This window comes from Delphinus delphis, chromosome 21 (assembly GCF_949987515.2).
Source record: "Delphinus delphis chromosome 21, mDelDel1.2, whole genome shotgun sequence".
Lineage (NCBI taxonomy): Eukaryota > Metazoa > Chordata > Mammalia > Artiodactyla > Delphinidae > Delphinus > Delphinus delphis.
The window spans coordinates 6,480,045-6,492,427 of NC_082703.1; positions in this window are offsets into that span (position 1 = coordinate 6,480,045).

Below are 12,383 nucleotides of genomic sequence, written 5' to 3' on the forward strand. Positions count from 1 at the left end.
TTAGCCTCAGGATGGGGGCTGGTCACCAGAAAGACCTAGTGATTCCAGGGTTGGCAGTCTCAGCCCCACCCGCTGGCCTCTGGGAACAGGATGGGGGAACTGGAGATTCAACTTCATAAAAACTCTTGAACGCTGAGATTCAGAGAGCTTCTGGGGTGCTGAACAGTCACGGTGCTGGGACAGTGGCACGCCCAGGATGGGCACGGACGCTCCACGCCCCTTCTCCCCATAGCCTGTCCTATGCATCACTTCCATCTGGCTGTTCCTTAGTTGTATCCTTTATAACGAACCAGCAAATGTGAACAAAGTGTTTTCCTGAGTTCTGTGAACCGTTCTAGCAAAGTATCGAACTTGAAGAGGCGGTCATGGAAATCTCTGATTTAAAGCCAGGACGGTGACCCCAGACTCGTAAATGGCATCTGAAGTGGAGGCAGTCTTGTGGGACTGAGCCCTTAACTTGCGTGGTCTGTGCCGAGCAGTCGGTGTCAAAATCAAATTAAATTATAGGACACCCAGTAGGTGCTGGAGAATTGGAGAGTTGATTGGAGTCAGAAAACACTCCAGCCTGACACAGTCACATACTCAGTAAATGTTAGCAGGGCCTGCTGCTGTTTTGTTATTGATACCTGCTTAGTTTTGTCCTGTGTTATAGTTCACTGTTTACATATTTGAGTCTTCCACTAGGATGGAAGATCCCAGAAGAGGCTGTTATTTTCCTTATTTCTATGATTCCCAGTCAGTTTTAGTGCCCAACAAATAGAAGAGACATTTAATTAATTTGTACAACAAAGTGTTCCTGAGATCTTACTTATTTAAACAATGTTTATTGGGCATCTACTATGTGCCCGATACTGTTTCGGGCACTGAAGATACAGCAGTCAGTGCATAGAAGGTAAAGTTTGTGGTCTCATGGAGCTAACGTTATAGCAGAGGGAACCAGATAATATGTAAATAAATCAATAAATATGTATAATCTAGTGGGTGGGGATAAGACACATGAAGCAAAATTAAACAGGGTAAGGGAACAAAGAATGTTGGGAGGATGGAAGCAACCTAAGTGTCCATCAACAGATGAATGGATAGAGACACACACACAGACACACATAGACACACACACACACACACACACACACACACACACACACACACAATGGAATACTACTCAGCCATAAAAAAGAATAAAGTTTTGCCATTTGCAACAGCATAGATGGGCTTGGAGGGTAGTACACTAAGTGAAATAAGTCAGAGAAAGACAAACACTGTGTGATATCACTTATATGTGGAACCTAAAAAATTAAACAAACTAGTGAATATAACAAAAAAGACGCAGACTCACAGATATAAAGAACAAACTAGTGGTTACCAGTGGGGAGAGGGAAGGGGGGAGGGACAATACAGGGGTAGGGGAGTAAGAGGTACAATTATGTATAAAATAACCTACAAGGATATATTGTACAACATAGGGAATATAGCCACTATTTTACAATAACTCTAAATGGAGCATAATCTTTAAAAATTGCGAATTACTACATTGCACACCTGTAACTTATATAATATTGTACATCAATTATACTTCAATAAAAAACAAAAGAATGATGGGGAAGACCTCTGTGAGCAGGGGCTCTTGGAGAAGAATTCTGAAGGAATGAGGGAACAGGCCCATGGATTTTGGGGGACAGAGCACTCCATGCCAAGGCCATGGCAAGTGGCAGCACCGTGGGAGAGCGCCACCTGTGGTCAGTCAAGGAAGAGTCAGGGACCAGCGTGGCTGCAGCACAGGGAGCGAGAGGGAGAGAAAGAGGGCGGTGTCCCCACAGTACCCCTGACCTCGTGTCCAGATCAGGTTGGGTACTGAAGACCACAGGAAGGATGTGGATTTTATTCTGAATGAGAAGAGAAGCCTAGAGGGTTTGAAAAGAGAAGTTGTCCGATCTGAATTGGACTTCTACATCTCCTCTCTGCCTCCTGGGCGGAGGATGATTCTGGCGGGAGGAGCACGGCGATTGGGAGACCACGTCCGAGGCCAGCGCGACAGTGCAGTGGACGAGGAGGTGAAAGAGGAGCGGGGGAGGCTGGGTCCTGGATGTGGGTGGAAAGCGAGTCCAGCAGGATCCCTGACACAGAGAGCGGGGTGAGAAAAATTTGTCCAGAATGACCCCTAGGTGTGTGGCTTGGGCTGTGGGAATGGAATCCCCACTAAGGAGGCTGGAGAGGACTCAGGAAGGATCAGATCTGGGGAACGAATCAAGAGTTCGGCCCATCACTGTGCTCAGAGCTGGGGGTCCAGCTTGCTGGGTCATGGAGTTGATAGTCCAGCAGGAGAGGCCGGGATGGAACAAAGCAGGACACAGATGAGTCTATAATGACACACCGTGATGAGAGCCGTGAAGGCAAGGGGGCCGCTAGGGGGAATAATGGGGGTGGAAGGCCCTTAGTGTCCACTGGCGATCAGGACAGGCCTCTGAGGAGGCAGTGGCTAAGCTGCCCAGAGGATAATCAGGCCTCGGCCAGGCCAGGAAGGAGGCTGGGAGACGACAGGCCTCTGTCACTGGAGGGAGTCGGGGGGAGGCTGGGAGGGGTGAGGGCGCGCCTTCTGCCCCTGCCTCTCCCTGGCCAGCCCCTGAAGCCCCGCGGTGAGCTGCCTGGCTGCTCAGAGCTCAGGACGGTTGCGTCTCTCTTGCTCCGGGTCTCCCAGGTGGATCAGGACCCAGGAGGCCTCTCGTCAGGGCACGGAGGGAGGGGCTCTTCTGTTGGGCTGGGGCGGCCGTGCCCATCATGGCCTGGCTTCCCATCTGGCTCCGGGGTTCCTTGGGGTCTGTGATCTGTTCTTCTAGGACCTCCCCCCGCGACCCAGGGGCTGCTCCATCCTTTTTTCTTTTTTTGTCCCTGCCATCAGGAAACTTATATTCTTTTAAAAACAGAAGTTATACATATGCATGGCTTAAAGAAATAACAAGTATTATAAGGTTTTTTATGAAAACAGAAGGCAGTCCACTACCTTTCCCCCCATTTCCGCTTTCGCAGAGGCATCTATTTTCAACTCTTTTAGCTGACTGTATTTTAGATTTATCTCCATTATCTCTAAGTAATCTTTTTTTTTTGCTTTGAATTTTATTTTATTTATTTTTTTATATAGCAGGTTCTTACTAGTTATCTATTATATATACATATCAGTGTGTACATGTCAATCCCAATCTCCCAATTCATCCCAGCACCACCAATCCCCTCTCCACTTTCCCCCCTTGGTGTCCATGTGTTTGTTCTCTACATCTGTGTCTCTATTTCTGCCGTTCAAGCCGATTCATCTATACCATTTTTCTAGGCACCACATATATGCGTTAATATACGATGTTTCTTTTTCTGTTTCTGACTTAGTTCAGTCTGTATGACAGTCTCTAGATCCATCCATGTCTCTACAAATGCCCCAATTTCATTCCTTTTTATGGCTAAGTAATATTCCTTTGTATATATGTGCCACATCTTCTTTATCCATTCATCTGTCAATGGACACTTAGGTTGCTTCCATGTCCTGGCTATTGTAAATAGAGCTTCAATGAACATTGTAGTACATGACTCTATTTGAGTTATGGTTTTCTCAGGGTATGTGCCCAGTAGTGGGATTGCTGGGTCTTATGGTAATTCTATTTTTAGTTTTTTAAGGAACCTCCATACTGTTCTCCATAGTGGCTGTATCAATTTACATTCCCACCAACAGTGCAAGAGGGTTCCCTTTTCTCCACACCCTCTCCAGCATTTGTTGTTTGTAGATTTTCTGATGATGTCTCTTCTAACTGGTGTGAGGTGATATCTCATTGTAGTTTTGATTTGCATTTCTCTAATAATTAGTGATGTTGAGCAGCTTTTCATGTGCTTCTTGGCCATCTGTATGTCTTCTTTGGAGAAATGTCTATTTAGGTCTTCTGCCCATTTTTGGATTGGGTTGTTTTTTTAAATATTGAGCTGCATGAGCTGTTTATATATTTTGGAGACTAATCTTTTGTCTGTTGATTCGTTTGCAAATATTTTCTCCCATTCTGAGGGTTGTCTTTTCATCTTGTTTATGGTTTCCTTTGCTTTGCAAAAGCTTCTAAGTTTCATTAGGTCCCATTTTTTAATTTTTGTTTTTATTTCCATTTCTCTAGGAGGTGAATCAAAAAAGATCTTGCTGTGATTTATGTCAAAGAGTGTTCTTCCTATATTTTCCTCTAAGAGTTTTGTAGTGTCCAATCTTACATTTAGGTCTCTAATCCATTTTGAGTTTATTTTTGTGTATGGTGTTAGGGAATTTTTTTTTTAATTTAATTTTATTAACTTTTTATACAGCATGTTCTTATTAGTCATCAATTTTATACACATCAGTGTATACATGTCAATCCCAATCGCCCAATTTAGGGAGTGTTCTAATTTCATTCTTTTACATGTAGCTGTCCAGTTTTCCCAGCACCACTTATTGAAGAGGCTGTCTTTTCTCCATTGTACATCCTTGCCTCCTTTGTCATAGTTTAGTTGACCATAGGTGAATGGGTTTATCTCTGGGGTTTCTATCCTGTTCCACTGATCTATATTTCTGTTTTTGTGCAAGTATCATATTGTCTTGATTACTGTAGCTTTGTAGTATAGTCTGAAGTCAGGGAGTCTGATTCCTCCAGCTCCGTTTTTTTCCCTCAAGACTGCTTTGGCTATTCGGGGTCTTTTGTGTCTCCATACAAATTTTAAGATTTTTTGTTCTAGTTCTGTAAAAGATGCCACTGGTAATTTGATAGGGATTGCACTGAATCTGTAGATTGCTTTGGGTAGTATAGTTATTTTCACAATATTGATTCTTCCAATCAAAGAACATGGTATGTCTCTCCATCTGTTTGTGTCATCTTTGATTTCTTTCATCAGTGTCTTATAGTTTTCTGAGTACAGGTCTTTTGTCTCCCTAGGTAGGTTTATTCCTAGGTATTTTATTCTTTTTGTTGCAATGGTGAATGGGATTGTTTCCTTAATTTCTCTTTCTGATTTTTGGTGTTAGTGTATAGGAATGCAAGAGATTTCTGTGCATTAATTTTGTATCCCGCAACTTTACCAAATTCATTGATTAGCTCTAGTAGTTTTCTGGTGGCATCTTTAGGATTCTCTATGTATAGTATAATGTTATCTGCAAACAGTGACAGTTTTACTTCTTCTTTTCCAATTTGTATTTCTTTTATTTCTTTTTCTTCTCTGATTGCCGTGGCTAGGACTTCCAAAACTATGTTGAATAATAGTGGCAAGAGTGGACACCCTTGTCTTGTTCCTGATCTTAGAGGAAATGCTTTCAGTTTTCCACCATTGAGAATGATGTTTGCTGTGGGTTTGTCATATATGGCCTTTATTATGTTGAGGTAGGTTCCCTTTATGCCCACTTTCTATAGAGTTTTTATCATAAATGGGTGTTGAATTTTGTCAAAAGATTTTTCTGTATTTATTGAGAAGATCATATGGTTTTTATTCTTCAATTTGTTAATATGGTGTATCACATTGATTGATTTGCGTATATTGAAGAATCCTTGCATCCCTGGGATAAATCTCACTTGATCACGGTGTATGATCCTTTTAATGTGTTGTTGGATTCTGTTTGCTAGTATTTTGTTGAGGATTTTTGCATCTATATTCATCAGTGATATTGGTCTGTCATCTTTTTTTGTAGTATCTTTCTCTGGTTTTGGTATCAGGGTGATGGTGGTCTCATAGAATGAGTTTGGGAGTGTTCCTTCCTCTGCAATTTTTTGGAAGAGTTTGGGAAGGATGGGTGTTAGCTCTTCTCTAAATGTTTGATAGAATTCACCTGTGAAGCCATGTGGTCCTGGACTTTTGTTTGTTGGAAGTTTTTTTTTTTTAAATTAATTAATTAATTAATTAATTATTTTTGGGTACGTTGGGTCTTCGCTGCTGCTTGCGAGCTTTCTCTAGTTGTGGTGGGCAGGGTCTACTCTTCATTGCAGTGCATGGGCTTCTCATTGTGGTGGCTTCCCTTGTTTTGGAGCACGGGCTCTAGGCATGCAGGCTTCAGTAATTGCAGCACATGGGCTCAGTAGTTGTGGCTCAAGGGCTCTAGAGCACAGGCTCAGTAGTTGTGGCACACAGGCTTAGTTGCTCTGCGGCATGTGGGATCTTCCAGGACCAGGGCTTGAACCCGTGTCCCCTGCATTGGCAGGTGGATATTTAACCACTGCGCCACCAGGAAGCCCTGGAAGATTTTTAATTAGTTTCAATTTCATTACTTGTGATTTGTCAGTTCATATTTTCTGTTTCTTCCTGGTTCAGTCTTGGAAAGTTATGCCTTTTTTAGCATTTGTCCATTTCTTCCAGGTTGTCTATTTTATTGGCATAGAGTTGCTTGTAGTAGTCTCTTAGGACGCTTTGTATTTTTGCGGTGTCTGTTGTAACTTCTCCTTTCTCATTTCTAATTTTATTGATTTGAGTCCTCTCCCTCTTTCTTGATGAGCCTGGCTAAAGTTTTATCAATTTTGTTTATCTTCTCAAAGAAGCAGCTTTTAGTTTTATTGATCTTTGCTATTGTTTTCTTTGTTTCTATTTCATTTATTTTTGCTCTGATATTTATGATTTCTTTCCTTCTACTAACTTTGGGTTTTGTTTCTTCTTCTTTCTCTATTTCCTTTAGGTGTAAGGTTAGGTTGTCTACTTGAGATTTTTCTTGTTTCTTGAGGTAGGCTTGTATTGATATAAACTTCCCTCTTAGAACTGCTTCTGCTGCATCTCATAGGTTTTGGATCGTTGTGTTTTTGTTATCTATTTGTCTCTAGGTATTTTTTGATTTCCTCTTTGATTTCTTCAGTTATCTCTTGGTTATTTAGTAATGTATTGTCTAGCCTCCATGTGTTTGTATTTTTTACGTTTTTTTCCCTGTAATTGATTTCTTATCTCATAGCGTCATAGTTGGAAAAGATGCTTGATATGATTTCAATTTTCTTAAATTTACTGAGGCTTGATTTGTGACCCAAGATGTGATCTATCCTGGAGAATGTTCCATGTGCACTTGAGAAGAAAGTGTAATCTGTTGTTTTTGGATGGAATGTCCTATAAATATCAATTAAATCTATCTGGTCTATTGTGTCATTTAAAGCTTGTGTTTCCTATTAATTTTCTGTTTGGATGATCTGTCCATTGGTGTAAGTGAGGTGTTAAAGTCCTCCACTATTATTGTGTTACTGTGGATTTCCTCTTTTATAGCTGTTAGCAGTTGCCTTATGTACTCAGGTGCTCCTATGTTGGGTGCATATGTATTTATAATTGTTTTATCTTCTTCTTGGATTGATCCCTTGATCATTATGTAGTGTCCTTCCTTGTCTCTTGTAACATTCTTTAGTTTAAAGTCTATTTTACCTGATATGAGTATTGCTACTCCAGCTTTCTTTTGATTTCCATTTGCATGGGATATCTTTTTCCATCCCCTCACTTTCAGTCTGCATGTGTCCATAGGTCTGAAGTGGGTCTCTTGTAGACAGCATATATATGGGTCTTGTTTTTGTATCCATTCAGCGAGCCTGTGTCTTTTGGTTGGAGCATTTAATCCATTCATGTTTAAGGTAATTATTGATATGTATGTTCCTATTACCATTTTCTTAATTGTTATGGGTTTGTTTTTGTATGTCCTTTTCTTCTCTTGTGTTTCCCACTTAGAGAAGTTCCTTTAGCTGGTTTGGTGGTGCTGAATTCTCTTAGCTTTTGCTTGTCTGTAAAGCTTTTGATTTGTCCATCAAATCTGAATGAGATCCTTGTCGGGTAATCTTGGTTGTAGGTTCTTCCCTTTCATCACTTTAAGTATATCATGTCACTCCCTTCTGGCTTGTAGAGTTTCTGCTGAGAAATCAGCTGTTAACCTTATGGGAGTTCTCTTTTATGTTATTTGTTGTTTTTCTCTTGTGGCTTTCAATAATTTTTCTTTGTCTTTAATTGTTGTCAGTTTGATTACTATGTGTCTCAGTGTGTTTCTCCTTGGGTTTATCCTGCCTGGGGCTCTGCACTTCCTGGATTTGGGTGGCTATTTCCTTTCCCATGTTAGGGAAGTTTTCAACTATAATCTCTTCAAATATTTTCTCGGGTCCTTTCTCTCTCTCTTCTCCTTCTGGGACCCCTATAATGCAAATGTTGTTGCGTTTAATGTTGTCCCAGAGGTCTCTTAGGCTGTCTTCATTTCTTTTCATTCTTTTTTCTTTATTCTGTTCTGCAGCAGTAAATTCCACCATTCTGTCTTCCAGGTCACTTATCTGTTCTTCTGCCTCAGTTATTCTGCTATTGATTCCTTCTAGTGTATTTTTCATTTCAGTTACTGTATTGCTCACCTGTTTGTTTGTTCTTTAATTCTTCTAGGTGTTTGTTCTTTAATTCTTCTAGGTGTTTGTTAAACATTTCTTGCATCTTCTCAATCTTTGCCTCCATTCTTTTTCTGAGGTCCTGGATCATCTTCACCATCATTATTCTGAATTCTTTTTCTGGAAGGTTTCCTATCTCCACTTCATTTAGTTGTTTTTCTGGGGTTTTATCTTGTTCCTTCATCTGGTACATAGTCCTCTGCCTTTTCATTTTGTCTCTCTTTCTGTGAATGTGGTTGTCCTTTCATGGGCTGCAGAATTGTAGATATTCTTGCTTCTGCTCTGCTCCATCCATAGCCTTTTGTTTCCAGAGGCAGCCGAGAGGATGGGGCCCAGTTGCAGGCCAGCACCCCTCTCCCTGAGCCCCACTGGGGTCAGAGTATTCAGGCCCTGGAGGGAGGAGAAGCAGCTCTGGCCAAAAGAAGAGTTTGTGTGTGTGTGTGTGTGTGTGTGTGTGTGTGTGTGTGTGTGTGTGTGGCGGGAGGGCTCTCTGGTCTTCTTCCTTTCTGTGCTGTAACAGGGGTGCTCACTGGAGCAGCCTGGCTGGGCCCCAGCTCTCCGGACGCCCCTCTCACTGCACCTGCCGCACCTGCCCCCGTGCACTGTGGTGGATGAGTTGCATGGATGTCAGTCTCTGGTCTCCCTGCCCCAGCACTGAGGCTCACACACCTGTGCCCATCACACCCCAGGGAGGCCTGAAGCGGCGCTGAAGAAAACAGAAGAGGAGCCAAAAGCTGCTGGAGGAGGTCGCGGGCATTATTCTGGGTGGCTGGAGAGGTGGAGGACGACCCAGACTAGCGTGGAGTGTTTGGGGTCACCCTGGGGCACTAGGCCAGGTGGAGGCTCTCCCTCTGCAAAGCATGAGGCAGGAAGCCTGAGGTCAAGGCAAACCTCAAGCATTTGTCGAGAGCTGAGCCTGCTTCCAGCCCTCACCACTATTTACAAAAATTATTTTTATCAAAGGGATACACACATATGGTGAAAAAATGAAATAGCACGGAAGAGCTTATAATGAAAAGCAAGGGCCTCTTTCCAGTCCTGCTGCCAGAGGCAGCTGTTACCCAGTCCTGCTTTTAGTTCTCTGCTCTTTGTAGGAGCAGCTGGGGCAGGAGGCCTCAGACCTGGGAGAGCATCCTTGCGTGACCGTGGGTTTGCAAATCCAGCTTTCAGGAGCTTCCCCACCCAGTGTCTGTCCTTAGATTCCCACGTCTGATGCTCTGGGCCACTGTTGCCCTCTCCCAAAACTACTGCTCCCTTCCCATGGGTCACTCCCCACCACTTGCAGCACGTGGGAAGCCCCTCCAGTCACAGGGGAGCCTCAGAGAAACGTTACTCACACACAGCCTGGCAGAGTGGATTTCCAGCTTGCTGGAAAAGTCAGTCTTTGCGTGGAACCCCAGTTCCCTGCGACAGCTGTCCTCTTGGCACCTGGCTGGCCCGTGGTGGGGCAGGGGCTGGGGGTTCTGGAGCTGGCCCTTTGCCGTTTGCTTGTCACCTCCCTCTGCTTCTTTCCCCCTCTCTGTGCTTTTCTTTCTCCTTTCCTCTCCTGTCCTCTTGTACATCCAATCTCTCTTTCTCTCTGGAAGGCCAAGGTCAGGCTTCTTTGCGGGAGGTGGGCTCTATTCCCTAAGACCTGTCAGGCTGCCTTGGGGCCCCGCAAGGCCCATGGGAGGGGTGGAGGGGAGAAATGCAGTAGCAGGACCCTCGCTCTGGGCCTCCTGTCCAGGGGCTGCACTCAGAGAGCAAGGGTGTGTGGCTACAGCCTTGACGCCCAGAGTGTGTGAGCCAGTGTCTAGTTTTGGTTTCACTCTGGGCTGATTTTGCTGTTTTTGTGCCCCAGTCTCCAGCTGGGCCTTTCCTTTCAAGCTAGGGGGACTGGAAGGGAGGCTTGGGTTTCCGTGCTCGGCCAGCCTGTGAAGGGGAAGCTGCCCTTTCCACTGCCCCCATCCAGCCTCCTATGTCAGCAGGACTTGGTGAGAGACCCACGAGGGAAGCTTGCCGGGCACTCCGAGCTTTAATTGCCTGTCGGAGGGTCCCCTTCCTCCTCGGCCTCAGAGGCTCGTGTTTCATTTCTGAAGGAAGGAGGCAGTTTTCCCGACAGTCCTTATCTGTTCCGTCCATCAGCGCTCTGCCCCGATGCTCCGTGGAGATTGCAACAGACTGCAAAGCCCAGCCGGCTGGGTCCAGTGCTGGTCCCTGATGCTTCCTGAGCGCCTACGATGTGCCAGGTTCGGTCACAAGGACACCGTGAGGCCCTATTTACAGATGAGGGAACCAAGGCACCAAGGGGGTTAGTCTTTGGCCCACGGGAATTTGGCTGGCGAGGACCAGATTTGGGATTCAGACACAGACAGACGGGTGTCAGTCTTGGAGCAAGCCTCGTGGCCATGCGTGTGCGTGCGTGTGCGTGTGCGTGCTTGCGCGCACGCGCGCGTGTGTGTGCGCCCACAGCTCCCCGGCCCCAGCGTGGTTCCTCTGCACGTCTTCCCGCATCTCCTCTCCCTGGGAGTATGTTCCCAAACTCACTGCATAAAATCCTTTTGATGCCCGGGTTCCTTGCAGCGGACACAGTGAGAGCCCTGTTCCCGCTTCCCCACCCCTGCCAGAGGGAGGCTCTGGGCCTCAGTTCAGAGCGCCAAACGGCACAGTGGCTGCCAAAGCGGGCCTGGACCTCACAGGTGAGAGGAGCACGCCGGGGACGGCGCCCACCTCGGCTGGGCCACGTGCTCAGTGATGGAGACAGGCCCTCGACCCGTCACACAGGCACACACAGATGCTGTGAGGCCCGGGGAGGGGAAGAACGTGGCTCTCCTGTGGACCTTCTGGTCGCAAATCTGGAACGGGAAGCGGGCCGTACCCGGGCAGAAGCCTCTTCCCACCAGAGGGGCTGCCCTCCACCATCCGCGCGGGCCCCAAAGTCCCGGCACCCGCAGCAGCAGGCTCCTGCCCATGGATGGCTATAGCAGTAAAGCAAAGACACTCAAGAGTCCTCAGTCTCAGGGTCCTTCCCATCACCAGTGGTTTGTGGGGGAAAGGTGGGCAAGGGGATCCGAGGGAAAGATAGATGTAGGATGCAGGGAGGAAAAAAGGGAGAGCGTGAACTGGCTGGGCTCACCCAGAGGCCCCCCAATGGAGGAACACGCTCTCTTTCTGCGAGGGAGGAGGTGCCCCCTTTGGAAGGCAGCGGGAGGCAGGAAGCCAGCACTGGAGGGTAGATCAATGTGGCTGGCGCTCCAGACACCAAACGGCTGCTGTCTGGGCACAAAGGTGTCTGTGGAGAGCCCTGGGGGATCGGCAGCAGCCCCGAGGGCCTGTGGCCCAGCTGGCCAGCCCCTCCCCAGAGCCTGCCAGCCCAGCTGAGGAGTGCCGTTGGCAGGGCCCCCTCTGCAGATCTGGCTGTATCTTCCCCACACATTGAAACCATCAGGCCTGGCCCTCCGAGCAGCCTGCCTAGCCCCGTCAGCTAGAGACACTGAGCTTTCATCCAAACCAGACCTTCCCTCCTCCAGGTCCCCACTTGGGGGAAGGGGGGCAGAGAGCACAGCCCTGGAGCCAATTTCAGAACTTTTTAAACCTTTGTCCCCTATTTTGCTCTCTCTTCTGAAATGTCCACGAGGCCACCTTCCACTCTGGGTCCCCCTCACTCCACCCTCGTCCTCCAAAGGGCATTTTTGTTGCTACTGCAGAAACAGGGAGTTCGGGGGACCCCAAAGTATGGAGCAGCTCCACCAAAGCAGCAAGGGCTCTTCTGTGCCTCCAGTTCTGGAGAAGCCAAATCAAAGGCAAAGCCTGAATGCCTCTTGCTCGCGGCCAATAAAAACCTTGCTCCAGTGCCGGCTTCCTCTGCTGAAATCAGATATCCCAGCAATAAACAAGTCCGAAAGGCAGGGGAAAGCTCTTATTTTTTTCTTCTTATTAGTTTTTCTTCCTTATTAAAAAAAAAAAAAAAAAGCCCTCTCCTATAACAGGATGCCTGCCCCAGAAACTTGAGTGCAGAACTGTGCTCTCTCCCGCTCTGCACCC